Below are 15,543 nucleotides of genomic sequence, written 5' to 3'. Positions count from 1 at the left end.
TCAGGAGGCCCATAGTTTGTTTCAGAACTACCTAATAAAGAAGTAGACATGTAGGAGTAGGAGGAACAACTGATAAACAGAAGTGCCACCTGTCCTGCCAGCTGTTAGAGCTTTAAGTGAAAATGTGAGGTGTTTTGGATTTTTGTTCTGATCCATCTGTGAATTTCCTGCAGGTGGCATGAGTTGGAAGGGGTATACCTTGACTCCTTAGATGAGCTGAGACATTTGGAAAGAGGAGGGCATTGGTGAGTGTTCAGTACATTCAAATCCTAGCAGTTCCCAGAATATCTGGCACCAACCTCCAAAATGTAGTTTTAATGGTAACAGTTTAGTTGAACATTAAGGGTGGGATCACAATCTGTTCACAAAAATCAGTGGTTGGTGATAGGACACTTTCACAGCAGCAATTAATAATACAGAGCTCTGGAGCTTTGCAAGACGAGCAGATTTACCATGCAGCGTTGTGTAATTCACACAAAAGAACTCTGACTTATGCATCAACGAGGATGGATTTAATTGTTTCTCTGATGGTATGGGATATTATGTCATCATACCTTGCAAGACTATTCTTGGTCTCTTAGCAGTCTCTGATTTCTTTATTCTGTTACACTTCTCTATCCTCCATCTTTTCAAAAAATCAGGTTTGAGACTTATTGTAGGCAACACAATTATAGGTGCAGAGATGTGCTAAATCATATCTACATGTCTCAAGGAACTTTGATTGAACGACTCAACCCAGTGGCTCAAATTGATGTCCCAAAAGGTGGGGTTCTGCTGTGTGCATCGGTCTGTAGACAGCATGCAATATGGCCTTCAATGTTTTTGCACTGTAATCATAGAATATGCCATTTATTCCCTCAAGCTTGCTCCAACCTTTGATGACATCCTATCTGATCTGCAACCTACCTTTGATCTGTAACTGTGTTCAAATTCATTGTTCCATTCTGCATTCTTTAGAACTGTTTTTCAAAGGAAGAAACCCTCAGAACTACCTAATAAAGAAGTAGACATGTAGGAGTAGGAGGAACAACTGATAAACAGAAGTGCCACCTGTCCTGCCAGCTGTTAGAGCTTTAAGGCAGCAAAACACAAAGGTACAAGATAGCACAAGTCTAAGCTTCCATCACAGCTGTCAGAGCTGTTACTCAAGGCTCCATTGCACAGAACCTTATTGCAGTATGCATATATGTGATCACAAGCCAGTGGTTGACTGCATTGTTTCCATGACTTCCATGTTGACATGTTATAGGTAGATGTTTTCATGCTGTTTGACATTGTTTGCCAGCAAGCCTGCACACAGCCAAGGACACTGAGAAACCCATATGTCCGGTAGCATCTGTGGAGTGAGAAATGTAGTTCATGCTTTAGGTCGATGAAAGGTCATTGACTTTAAATATTAAATCTACTTCCCTCTATGCAGATGATATCAGCGTATTACTGAGTATTTCCAGCATTTTCTGTTTTTATTTTGGATTTTCTACACGCACAGAATCTTATTCTTTGTGTGTGAAGAACTGAATTCTGCAGCCTTCTATCCCTGTACACTTCTTGTTCTACCTTATGCTCAGTACATCTCCCAGTACAGACCCTGTAACTGATCCTTTAAATATGCGAGTATATCTGAAAGTAAAGCGATGTGTAACACCAAGCTTATCTTTATATGGTTGCTCCTGAGATCAACTTGGTCCAGGAAAAAGAGATTTGAATATTTGTGATGAATGGCAATCCAAAGCATCACCATGTTGTTGTGCAGTGTATATGTAAAAGAAAGTCAAGTAGGGACATAAAGGAGCATGAAATGGACAAAATCTTCAATATCCTCCAGCTTTGTGATGCTCCTGATACACGGCTGCTCATGAATTCTAATGTAGCCTCTTTAAGTGAACACAGGACTGGTATTGATTAGTCCTTTTTCTGTCCTTATCTACTCTGAGTTCATCTCCCACAAGAAAAGTATGAGCGTTAATATATTGCTCTCTACAACGTTGTAAGCAATATTCCATCTAAACAGCATAACCACAGTGAGCAAACAGGCCCTATTTAAGCAATTTTCCCTTTAAGATGCACAACTATGTGACTGCATTTCAATCTTAAAGGAACCAGGCAGTGCAGCAAGCCAGCCATGCATCGCAACAGAGGTTGGAACTAGCATTGGTTTTAAGATGTGTGTGTCAGGATAGAATAGTGTACATGATGCATGAAAGATGCCTAGTTCTGGGTAAGTGTAGAAAGTAATTGCAGGGACAGCAGGTGCAGAGCCTGCAACAGAAGCTAAAGGAGGCTCAGTGAAGCGTGATGCTGTGTTTGTGCCTGTTTTCAGCACAAGCTGAATTTCCCCCCAATGTTTCTCTTTTCTTATGCCTTTCTTTGCTTCTTCTTTCTTTCATTCAGCATATCTGGAACCTAAAAGTGCAGACATTCAGCTGTGTAGGTGTCAAGACAGTAACCAATGAATAAAGTAAAACTGCATTTTACATTTTGCAAACACTTTTGATGCAGCTATGGCAAAAGAGTTGCAACATTTTTGATTAAAGGAAAATGTTTTTGCTAACAAACCAAGAAATAGTTTCACAAAATAGAACTTAAGGCAGAATTTTTTTTTAAATTATTATTCACTAATACTTTTTTAAAATTTAGTTTTATGATGTCTTTCTGTTAATTTATAAAATTTAATTATTTGAACATGAGAACAATTTATATACAGACATTTAAAACATCTATTCAGGAAAGATTGACATAGTAAATTCAGGATATTACAGGCAGTTGATTTTTAATTTCGCAGACTAAATTTATTCCAGCTGCATAAAGTGTTGTATAATAACTTCAATGCTTTTCTAAAATGGTGAAACCCAATGATCGGTGAAGTCTGTCACACACAGAATACAGAAAAAAAAATGTTTGCATCAAAATCAGATATGGTTGTCTAACTGATGGACATTTTCCTCATGACCTCAGACAATCTGCATGTGACCTGTACTGTCAAAAGGAGCAGACTTTTTATTGATGCATTGATTTTATATTTCCCAGTTTTATTTTCTATTAGAAAGAGTATGGTACCAACTCCATGAATTTCAAATGCATGCCTTTAACTGATGTTCTGATATCAGAACAAAATATATAGAACTATAGCATTTTAAATTGCTTTGCCACTGGCAATGGAGTTACCGTAAGTACTCTGACAGTTTTTAGTTAAGTTTTATATGAAAATTGACCATGTTTAAAGTTTTTATTGGCCAAGGAGGTGCTGGAATTTATGTTGGTGCTCGCCTATTAAAATGAAAATTTTCATTTAAGTGAAAAATCCTCAAGGTATTCACATCCAGTTAATTCCTCACAGTTCTCTCTCTGTCATGCAAACTACATCTAATCTTCTTGCTAGTTGCTTCTGGAATTTGTGTTGTTTATCACTACTCTAACACCAAAATGGTCATGGCCAAAATCTAACAATTGCTTCTGCAGATTTGGTAACTTCTGAGATTATTGCAAGTGCAAAACCATAAATTGTTCATTTTCCACACAGATATATTCAGGCCAAAAGCCACCATGTTTAGTAATCAATAATGTTTAGAGTGAAATGTATTTGTGTGCAAATACCTAACCTAGACTGCTCTAGTTATGTAGTCTTTATCACAAGAAACACACCCGGTAGACAGATATCTTAGTTTTCACTTCAATATTATCCTCATATTGAACGCACTGCATGTTGTACTTTGTAAACACGGTGTCAGAAGAGGCACTGAGATGAGTGTTCAAGCTGAAATAAAAAGTACATCTACAGATGTGGGCTGCCACTGAAAAAGGAAAATGAGAATCACAATGAAAACGTTGCTTAAGAGAAAATGGCTGCAGCTTTTTCTCTACCAGATCCTATTCAAATTACTGCAGAAATGAAGCATAACTGAGAATTCTCCCATGAACAGTAGTGGAATGTATAGCTGTGGACTTGTTGAGCAAACCAGAACAAATTGCTATGTTTTTATTACTGTTGGGAAAAGACTGTTTCAAAATATATTCCAAAATTCTCAGAATAGCAGATAAAACACATGGCAGAAATTTTAAAGCTTTGAAGGCGCAATATTTTATGTAAGTAAATTTTATGTGTGAACAATCTGTATTCAATACTCGAGAACAAAATGAGGAAGTCAGTTGTTCAATGTGTAATATCATTAATTCAGCTTAAAGAAACTTCTGAATTTGCACAATTAAAGCATGGGCTAATCAGACACATGATTGTATTAGGAATAAGGGATTCGAAAGTGAAAGTATGCCTACTGAGAGAAGACAGATTTACACTCAAGAGAATAATTGACCTGTGCAGCAGTGCAAATGATGTGAATCAACAGCTATGGCATATTCATAGCAGGACAGACCAGGGCTTGCATTATATTGACAGATCTTTCAGGCAAATGGAGCAGGATAATCACAAAGAGTAGAATGCAAATACTGTGGAAGAAATTGTACTGAAGAGAAGAAAGCTTGTTCAGCGTGTCATTTTGCACACAAGTATATGACAAAAAAGAAGCACAACAAGTAGGTACAGCTGAACACTGGAGAGGCAGCAATTGAAGACTCCGTTGAATCACAGTACAACAGCTTTTATTGTGAATAGGAGAAACATAGTTTATGAATGTTGGAATAAGGACTGTTAGCAGGAGAACATCAGGTCAACATAAAATTTCTGATAGATGCTGGTGTATTGTGCAACATCATTACCTTAACAGACCCATGCAAAGTGATCAACAGGGCAATCCAAAACTGAAGACATGGAAAGTTAGGCTAAGATTTTATGATGGCATTATATTGGTGCTAGAAGACAGATTACTGTACTTTGCAAGTGTATTGCAATAACATGAATGAGGATCTGGAGCTCCAACTCCACTGCAAGCAAATGATACTCATCTCAGCTGGAGCTTTTTATTGTAAACTTCAATGTGCCAAAAGCAATTTGCAAAGTGTTGCAGTACACAAAATAATTGACTGTGGACCACATTGTAGATGGTTAGGATATCTTCCAGCCGAATATCGTTGCCATAAGTGACAATGGTCTCATACATCACTTGTCATGTCCGCACTATCCCAAGTCAAATGGAAATGCTCAGATGGCAGTGAAAATTGCCAGAAGAATCAAAAAGTAATTGGATAAATCCTGCACAGATATATACAAACCATTCCTTGACTGGAGAAATACACCAACTGAACAAAGAACAAAGGCATGAACAGTATGGAAAATAGTCTAATATGAAGACTAAAATGACACTACACACAAACAACTCCAATAGCGAGAAAGCTATGAATTCTGAAGTAGTGAAAGGTGTGGTTAAAAAAGAAATTCCAGATGAAATAACAAGAACAAATTTAATTTCAACATGACTGCTAAATCATTGACAGAATTGATATTGCAGTGTCATTAAGTCTGCAAACAATCTCAACAAAAACTAGACCAAGTGGCAATTTAGGACCTGCTTGGAGTGGTTGTCATCTGATCTTCTGCAGTGAAAGTGTATGACCAGATCATCACAACCACAAACACACATGTCCAACTGCAGAATTCATTCTTCAACTGCAGGTGGCTGATCAGGAAAAGGTGAACATACAACCTGCAAGGAACAGACCTCAACGATCAGTTTCAGAGGTCCACAGCAACCTGGCAACAGAGAAAGAATAACAAGTGACACAAGAATATGTCACTTAATGAAATGATATCACCCAGATGACAGTCAATGATAACACGCGCCATTCGGAGGTCACAATTTCAGGAATAAAAGAATGACTAGGGTAGGAATAGGTCCAGTCAAGGATAGTAGTGGGAAGTTGCGTGTGGAGGCTGAAGAGATTGGGGAGACACTGAATGAATACTTTTCGTCAGTATTCAATCAGGAACAGGACATTATTGTCAATGTGAATACTGAGTCACAATTAAGTAGAATGGATGGCTTGAGGTATGTAGAGAAGGGGTGTTGGAAATTCTGGAAAGGGTGAAAATTGATAAGTCCCCTGGGCCTGATGGCATTTATCCTAGGATTCTCTGGGAAGCAAGGGAGGAGATTGCAGAGCCATTGGCCTTAATTTTTATGTCCTCGTTGTCTACAGGAATAGTGCCAGAAGACTGGAGGATAGCAAATGTCAGGAATAAAAGAATGACTAGAGTAGGAATAGGTCCAGTCAAGGATAGTAGTGGGAAGTTGCGTGTGGAGGCGGAAGAGATTGGGGAGACACTGAATGAATACTTTTCATCAGTATTCAATCAGGAAAAGGACATTGCTGTCAATGTGAATACTGACTCACAATTAAGTAGAATGGATGGCTTTGAGGTATGAAGAGAAGAGGTGTTGGAAATCCTGGAAAAGGTGAAAATAGATAAGTCCCCTGGGCCTGATGGCATTTATCCTAGGATTCTCTGGGAAGCAAGGGAGGAGAGTGCAGAGCCATTGGCCTTGATTTTTATGTCCTCTTTGTCTACAGCAGTAGTGCCAGAAGACTGGAGGATAGCAAAAAGGGGAGTAGGGATAACCCTAGTAACTATAGGCCGGTGAGTCTCACTTCTGTTGTGGGCAAAGCCTTAGAGAGAATTGTAAGGGATAGGATTTATGCACATCTGGATAGGAATAATGTGATCAAGGATAGTCAGCATGGTTTTGTGAAGGGCAAGTCGTGCCTCACAAACCTTATTGAATTCTTTGAAAAGGTGACGAAGGAGGTTGATGAGGGGAAAGCGGTAGATGTGGTATATATGGATTTTAGTAAGGCGTTCGATAAGGTTCCCCATGGTAGGCTACTGCAGAAAATACGGAGATATGGCATTGAGGGTGAGTTGGAGGTTTGGATTAGGAATTGGCTGGATGGAAGAAGACAGAGGGTAGTAGTTGATGGCAAAGTTTCTTCATGGAGTGCCGTCACTAGCGGTGTTCCGCAAGGATCTGTTTTGGGACCATTGCTGTTTGTCATTTTTATAAATGACCTGGAAGAGGGGTTAGAAGGTTGGGTGAGCAAGTTTGCGGATGACACAAAAGTCGGAGGAGTTGTTGACAGTGAGGAAGCATGTGGCAGGTTACAGCAGGATATAGAGAAGCTGCACCCTTCCAGTAGCAGTGGTGGACTCTCCCTCATTATGGGCATTTAAGCGGGCATTGGATAGGCATATGGAGGATAGTGGGCTAGTGTAGGTTAGGTGGGCTTGGATCGGCGCAACATCGAGGGCCGAAGGGCCTGTACTGCGCTGTATTTTTCTATGTTCTATGTTCTATGACTGTGCAATGCAAATGTAAAGATTGATGGAAATAACAAACTGATAGAGAATAGCAATACTCCCTCTATTTTTATTTTAGTACATGGACCTTCGAGGTCCATTCGTGGCATTGAATGCATTGGCATACTGGATCACTGTACTCAGAACCTTATGTGGAGGTGCAGGGTTGGACTCGGGTGGACATGGTCAGACATCACACGACATGAGGTTATAGTCCAACAGGTTTATTTGAAATCACAAGCTTCGAAGTGCTGCTCCTTCAGGTGGGATGAAGAGAAGCACACAAGCATATAATTATAGGCAGAACAATCAAAAATTGTACAAATGGTGTGAGTGAAGTGTCAACAAGCTGAACAATAAGTATCTGCAGGTGATCAAAAGTGTTCGACGGTGTGAGTAAAGTGTCAACTGCTGAATAGCAAGGAAAGGGATGACCTATAATCTGATTACTTGAGCCAGAGAGATTATTACAAAAAATAAGGTGGTGCTGGACAGAAACCAAATAGCTGGAATAACATAGAGTCATACAGTCATACAGATGTACAGCATGGAAACAGACTCTTCAGTCCAACCCATCCATGTCGACCAGATATCCCAACCCAACCTAGTCCAACCTGCCAGCACTCGCCCCATAACCCTCCAAACCCTTCCTATTCATATACCCATCCAAATGCCTTTTAAATGTTGCAATTGTACCAGCCTCCACCACTTCCTCTGGTAGCTCATTCCATACACATAGCACCCTCTGTGTGAAAAAGTTGCCCCGTAGGTCACTTTTATATCTTTCCCCTCTCACCCTAAACCAATGCCCTCTCGGTCTGGACTCCCCCATCCCAGGTAAAAGACCTAGTCTATTTATCCTACTCATGCCCCTCATAATTTTGTAAACTTCTATGAGGTCACCACTCAGCCTCCGATGCTCCAGGGAAAACAGTCCCAGCCTGTTCTGCCTCTCCCTCTAGCTCAAATCCTCCAACCCTGGCAATATCCTTGTAAGTCTTTTCTGAACCCTTTCAAGTTTCACAACATCTTTCTGATAGGAAGGAGACCAGAATTGCATGCAATATTCCAACAGTGGCCTAACCAATGTCCTGTACAGCCGCAGCATGGCCTCCCAACTCCTGTACTCAATACTCTGACCAATAAGGGAAAGCATACCAAATGCCTTCTTCACTATTCTATCTACCTGTGACTCCACTTTCAAGGAGCTATGAACCTGCATTCCAAGGTCTCTTTGTTCAGCAACACTCCCTAGGACCTTACCATTAAGTATATAAGTCCTGCTACATGATAGGTATACAAGCTGCATTCCGAGGGTCTAACCAAAGTAACAAGTAATCCAAAACTGTACAAACTAATGAAGGTAGAGCGATCATAACAAGTTATCAACGTGATGGTATCGAAACAGGACAGTAAGATTTTACAAATACAGAACAGTATGATGGGGTTACATGTAGCGTGACATGAATCGAAGATCACTGTTGAGGTAGTCTTCATGGGTTCGTGTCATGCTACATGTAACCATACCTTACTGTCTGTATCTGTAAAATCTTCCTAACTGTCCTGTTTTGACACCATCACCAAGATAACTTGTTGTAATTTCTCTATCTTAATTAGTTTAGAATTACTTGTCGACACTCCACTTGCACCATTTGTGCGATCTTTTGATCTCTCTACCTATAAATTTTGCACCTGTGTGCTTCTCTTCACTTCACCTGACAAAAGAGCAGCTCTTGGAAAGCTTATGATTTCAAATAAACCTGTTGGACTATAACCTGGTGTCATATGACTTCTGACCTCAGAACCTTAGCATGATGCCGCAGCCACACAGCTTAGATGGAACATTGGTGTATAGAGTTGGGAACTAAAATTGATGAAGCAAACCTTTCAACAGGGGGCATTTGGATTGAAATGAAATCATCTACAAATGCCCACTCTAGTCTGGTGGAGAGATGTGACCTCTACCATGAGGCACACACCCTGTAGACAGGCATCTTAAGATTATTTCAGTAAAATCCTCTGTTGAACACATTGCTTTGTTTCACACTCAAAACAGGCAGCATCTCACATTCATATTTGGATGCACCAGACAGTACATTGAAGTGTTCCCTCTAATTTATCTTTGTTGTACATGGCTTGCTTGTTGCTGCAAGACCCATGCATCTTAAAGGGCATATTGACTCTGTGCAGTCTGTTTGTTCCTTATGTGCACAGTTAGTTCCAAACAGCTATGTACCCGCTCTCAGACAGAACATTGGTACAATGTCATGAATTGAGAAACCATTATCTTAGAAAAAAAATCTTCTAGATTTTAGATGTGGAATTTATTAATTATAGTCAAAGTTATAGTTAAACTAAAATTTATTAATTTTAGTTAAAGCACATACTGTAAAAGATGGTACATCAGTTATAAGTGGTGTACAGAAATTCTGTAAAAAAAATTATTGAGTTTACTGGTTCTTGCAACACTAAATTTCTGTATGGCAGTCATCAATGATGGATGTCTCAATGTGCAATGTTCACGTTTACTGATGTGTAGTGCAAATTCTGAGTGAACTAAGTTTTTTTTTCCATCTTGAGCTTACATTTAAATTTTTTTAAAAATGACTTTTTATAGGTTATTTAATGTCATTGATTTTTATCCAACTCAAGCTATTTGTTCAACAATAACACAAATCACCGAGTTCCACATTCTTTTAAAAGAAACTAAAAGTGACAAACTCAATGCACAATCTGTGCAACTTTTTGCATACAGCTGTTGTTTTGTTCTAATTTTTATATTTGCACTGTAATGTTAATCATGCATTTTGTGGAGCCTCCAGTTTTAAATTGCTCACCTAACAACTTGAATACCCTACATATCTGATTTGCCAATGACAAATAGTAATGCTCAGTCATTTACTGTGTCAATGAAGTTAGTTTCTGAGTCCTCTACAGACTGAACAAACAACAGTTTTAACAGACACTCAAATAATAGTTCATTATATTTATTATTCCAACTGTTTGGTTATGAACCACAATGTTGTGATAGAATGTTCAAAAATATCTTGGAATGGAATAAATGCATAAATAAGCACAGCAAGGAAAGTGAGAAAACAGTAGTAGTAGTAGTTCAACATGACAGTTAATGCTGAAAATTGGATCATCACCACAAGAAACTGTACAAAGTCACTGACCAGGGACAAAGCACAATCGAATTGGCCCAGCTGGATGATTGCATGGATGCCTTAATAGGGCAGTAGTTATTCAGTGGAACCCTTACACATATACAGCTAGATTGGTCTGTGAAGATCACATTAGAACCACCTCCTTTGCTGATTTTGGTAGCACTTGTATAAAATATTATCATCTGTCCAAAAGCAATTTGAACAGCTTTCGCAATCATGGTACGAAGTTAATTTACAACTTGTCTTCTTTTGATTGTGTTAGTGGTAAGAATGACTTCTTAAATATTCCTTTGTTGTTATTGTACAGAACATAACCGCTCCTATTCCACTTGTTTTTCAGTGCATGAGTGCACTCATTATTCAAAGTCAGAAAAGTAACTGATCCACTTAGGTATATGGCACTCTACATTTTCTTGCTGTATTAACATTTTATGTTTATTTGATAGAAAGGCAATGTTGAAACTACTCTTGAAGGTAATGCATAATCAACCAAATAGCACAGCACAACCAACAATAAATGTTTTGTTTATACCTGATTTATTGTACTACAGGCAATGTTATTCTTCAAATTATTATAGAAATGGATATTGTGCTCACTGCTAGCTGCTTACCATTTATTAGACATAACAGTGTCTTTCATTTGAAATATTGGTCAAGTAGAATTCAAACATTTTTAAGAGAACTTGTCCCAAAGATAAAAATATATTCCTAGAATAGATAAACACCATTGTAATCCAACTGGATTACACTAAACATTATGAAAATTCTCTATATGCTTTTGGGGTAGCAAAACCATTTTGGAGGTGAGTTGTTTTTAAGGTCCACCCACTTTACATCTGTTATTTTGGCAGAATAATGAAAACAAACCTGAGAAAAACGGAATAAACAAAGTTAATACCATACTTTGGAAATTCAATGGCCCTACAAGAGTAAATGAATTACAAAATCCCTCAGAATTTTATCCTCTATAGTTTGATGTTATTGACAGCTACAGCTAACGCCACTGCTATAAATGGGTAGTGAAATTGAAATCAGCCACATCTATACTAAATTACAAGAAAGTAAATATGAATTTTGGCATCTATAAAACTCAGTGGGACTGAAATTGTAAAATATTGCTGATTATTGTTCAATAATTTGGAAAAGTAGAAATCTCAGTAGTTTAGTTCAGTCTGGCACCACTGGTAATAAAACGTTTGGATCACAGTGTGTGAATTCTTGGATGGAAAGGTTATATCACCAATTGTACACTTCTTTCAGACTGTCTCATGTAGTTAATGTTTATAGAAAGCCTGGAAGCTGTGACTACTGTTAAAACTTATTGAATTGAATGCCTTTTGCAGCCTCAGAAACCAAGCAGTCATCTTTAATGTATCTTTAAACCATCCTTCTGGAAGGCCAGCCCATCCAATAGAATGGCAATGCAGCAACTGAGGCCCACTGATAGCTGCAGCTTAATTAAGGGATTTAGAAGAGGAGGCTTCATACACACACAAGTCTCCAAGCATTTTTAGACTGGACCATCAAGTGGGGCTTTCCTATCACAGTGGGGAACATCACAGTAGTATTCCTGGTCAACCCACAAATGGGCAGTTAATTTGGCAGACTTACTACCTGCTGATAGATTACCCAGCTCCAGGAACATGTTGCATTGCTGACCCAAATGCCAGGTTTCGTGATTATATTTTCCAGTCCTGCCTTCATGTCTGTCTCCATGGGACCAAGAAAATTCTGTGCGCCAGGAAACTTTGGTAGTTGGCAAATTTCCCATAATATCTTTCATAAGGCTTTGTTAAAGAATGCAATTTTGAAATCTATGACACCCAACTAAGACCTAAATTGCGTAGACTTCTTTACTGCATAACTTGTGTGGTTAGGATACATGCCATATGTGCCACAGTTAAAACCATTAAAAGTATAGTGGTCAGAAGATATTTGGATAGAAGTTATTAGATATGCAAAAATGAGGGCAAATACTACCGTCTTGGTGTTTACACCAACAACCTATGCTTGTACAGGGATAATTACCTGCATGGTTTGTCAAAATGGGATATGATTGAGCTCACAAGCTTTGAATGTCCACAAGCTTTGTCTGAAGCATCAACTTTGACTGATACATTTATGAAAAAAATGTTTCTCAGCTATATAACTAAAAAAGCATTCTGTATTTCTTACAGGGAATTCATTTGTTTCCCATCCTCCAATCATGAACTATTTACCATGGAGTTCAAAATGGACAGTCCTTCATGTGCTGTTGCCATCATGAAAAGACAGGCACAGCAAAATGTGAAAATGATTAATGCTACAGCAAATGAGAAGAGGACCAGGAACACTCACCATTGTCTGCAGTCTGTGTCATTCTCTTGCTGATTGCTTAGAATTAGTCTGCCGAAGAAAACAGTACTTCAGAGGAAACATTGAAGGCACAAACTCAATTCCAGCTATCTTTTGACGAGCTAATGTGTTTTTCTGCAGATGTTTTGTCATCTCACTAGGTGACATTATCCGTTTACCTCGGGTAAAGCGTTGGTGGTCCAGTCCGGCTGATATTTGTGTCTCTGTTTTCTGCTACCTCTGGTTCTGTATCTGAGTGGATTGAATATGGGGTCCAGTTCAATATGTTTGTTGGTTGAGTTTCGGTGGAGTGCCAGGTCACAAGGAATTCTGTCACGTGTCTCTGTTTTGCCTGTGCTAGGATGGTTACATTGTCCCAGTTGAATTCATGTTCTTCATTGTCTGTGTGGGTGGAAATGAGAGTACTGGTCATGTCTGACAGTGGAAAACTGATGTTCATGCAGTCATTTAGTCAGTTTTCTTCCTATTTGTCCTATGTAATGTTTTTCACAATCCTCACAGGATATCTTGTAGATTATGTTTGTCCTGTTGGATGTATCTTTTGGGTCTTTAACTTCTGGTGCTGGTGAGAGGTGTTTATTGGTTTGTGGGCCACTAAGATTCCGTGGGGTCTGAGTAGTTGGGTAGTCATTTCTGACATGTCCTTGATGTAGGTATGGTCACTATCATGTCTGGTTGAGTAACATTTTCTTCTTTAGGTTTGTTGTGTAAGTACCAGAGGATAATGCTCTTAGGATACTCGCTCCGTTTAAATCCCTTGAATAAGCATTCCCATTCTGCTCTCTGAAGTTCTGGGTTGCTGCAGAGTGTCCTTGCCTGTTTAAATACAGTTTCATTTGTGGGGGCTGGAGTGGTTGCTGTTACAGTTCAGTATTTGGTCTGTATGGGTGTTCTTCCTGTACACACTGGTCAGGAGTTCACCGGTAGGTGTGTATTCCACTAATACGTCCAAGAAGAGGAGTCTGCTGCTATTCTCCTTTAGTGAACTTTATTCCAGTGAGGATGTTATGGATATGATGGTGAGTTTCTTCCAGTTGTGTATGTTTAATGATGACAAAATTATTATCTATATACCGGCCTGCTCTTCTATCTTGATAATTAGGTGAGGTATATGAGCTAAGTAGAAAGCTACATAGGCTGTCACCAAGAGAGAGGACACATCCAGAAGATGAATTCTAAACATTCCACTTATGCTGGGTCCTGAGTGGCTGACCATAGATTTAATTGTATCTGTTTAGAAGCCCCAAAACATTATGAGCTGATTTCAAGATATTAGTTGCTATTATTCACTTCAAATGGTTCATCAATCTCTGTGGTCGAAACATCCTATTTGGATCTACTGACGTTTCTACCATAGAAGATGAATATAAATATTCCTGATAGAATCACTTGCTCCAGATTGAAGTACATTATGTTGAATGCTTGTTATATATAAATGTTGAATTTGGCACTGAACTTTGCTGTGACCCATGCTATCTGATTCAGATCATCTAAGGTGATCTTCAGTGACTCTGTGAGGTGTCATCCAGCATCCTTTTTATAACCAAACCTCAGAGATCTGAATCTGAAAGCTCTGAGGCAAGGGAATAATTTTTGCAAAGTCTTTGTTCTGCTCTGCTGACTCCACATTATATTTTGGAGTCCTCTGGCACTGAGAATAAAGGATGAAGTTGTACTGCATATACACAGGGATTAAGTCTTTTTTAAAATTTTTCTGTATTTTTTATTGAGGACTGAAATAGGGAGAAAAAAAGTTTTTAAAACCAAGGATTGATGGAGCTTCCATCACCTTTTGGAAAGCAAGTAACCTAACACTTATTATAAGCACAGCTACTTGTCTGAGTAGTGTTTTAAGTGTAATTTGAAGCCTAGCTAGAGCCAAGGACTGTGGACAAATGGAGATTCAACCTGCAACAATTAGCTGATTGGTCCATGGACTAGTGACCAGTTACTGATGACAAAGGTCTTCAGTCTGTCAGATTGGCTCCCAGGTAGTTGAATCATGTGGAGCTGTGAACAAGAAAGGGAGAAGTCATCAATCTTCACAAACATAGGAACTGCCTCTTCTCTGCAAAAAAGCCATTTTAAGCCTGAAGAAAATCAATTTGCTTTTCCTTTAGTAGTTGCTGTAAGCTGTGACTTTTAATTAATAAATCAAAGATCTTTACAACTATGAACTGTTCATCCTGTGCTTTCTGCAAATGAGTAAAAACATCCAGAGATAAAGACTAAGAAGCAATATCTGATCTGCACAAGAATCATCTCACTGAATATTTTCCCAGTCATTGCTTTTGCCTAAAAAACCTTATTTTGTTTCCTGTTTATGTCTGTCTGTGTATGTGTGTAGAGTGTGAATTCATAAGGGGGTTAGAATATTAACTAGGGGAGTTAAATGCTAATGCTTCATAATTGTTTACCTGTAGCTAGAGTCTATTTATTTGAAATAAATAATAATTCTGCTTACATGCAGAAACCTGGTTCATGCTTTCTGACAACCTGGATCTAAAAGTTAGGTAAATGCGGAATTCTGTGTACTTTTAAAATCTTTGACTTTTGTGACAGAGGAGTAATTTCAGTATGCTATCCCAGTGAGACTCAAAGGAAGCAGCTAACTGACATAGAACATAGAACATAGAAGAATACAGCACAGTACAGGCCCTTCGGCCCTCGATGTTGCGCCGATCCAAGCCCACCTAACCTACACTAGCCCACTATCCTCCATATGCCTATCCAATGCCCGCATAAATGCCCATAATGAGGGAGAGTCCAACACTG

General features: G+C 38.8%; 1 long non-coding RNA gene across 4 annotated transcripts in view; it reads left to right on the top strand.

The window, feature by feature from the left end:
* The window catches only part of LOC122558431, a 357,678-nt gene that overhangs the window by 132,540 nt on the left and 209,595 nt on the right, over positions 1–15,543 (top strand). Inside the window, exon 5 of one of the 4 annotated variants that reach the window (XR_006314132.1) lies at positions 12,591–15,146. The exons of the other annotated variants lie outside the window; for them this stretch is intronic. This is a non-coding gene — a long non-coding RNA (uncharacterized LOC122558431). Of the gene's footprint in view, positions 1–12,590; positions 15,147–15,543 lie in introns of those variants that run through there. 4 annotated transcript variants of the gene reach the window in all.

This window comes from Chiloscyllium plagiosum, chromosome 17 (genome assembly GCF_004010195.1).
Source record: "Chiloscyllium plagiosum isolate BGI_BamShark_2017 chromosome 17, ASM401019v2, whole genome shotgun sequence".
Lineage (NCBI taxonomy): Eukaryota > Metazoa > Chordata > Chondrichthyes > Orectolobiformes > Hemiscylliidae > Chiloscyllium > Chiloscyllium plagiosum.
The sequence above is the reverse complement of the archived record's forward strand: the minus strand, read 5'-3'. Positions and strand labels throughout refer to the sequence as shown.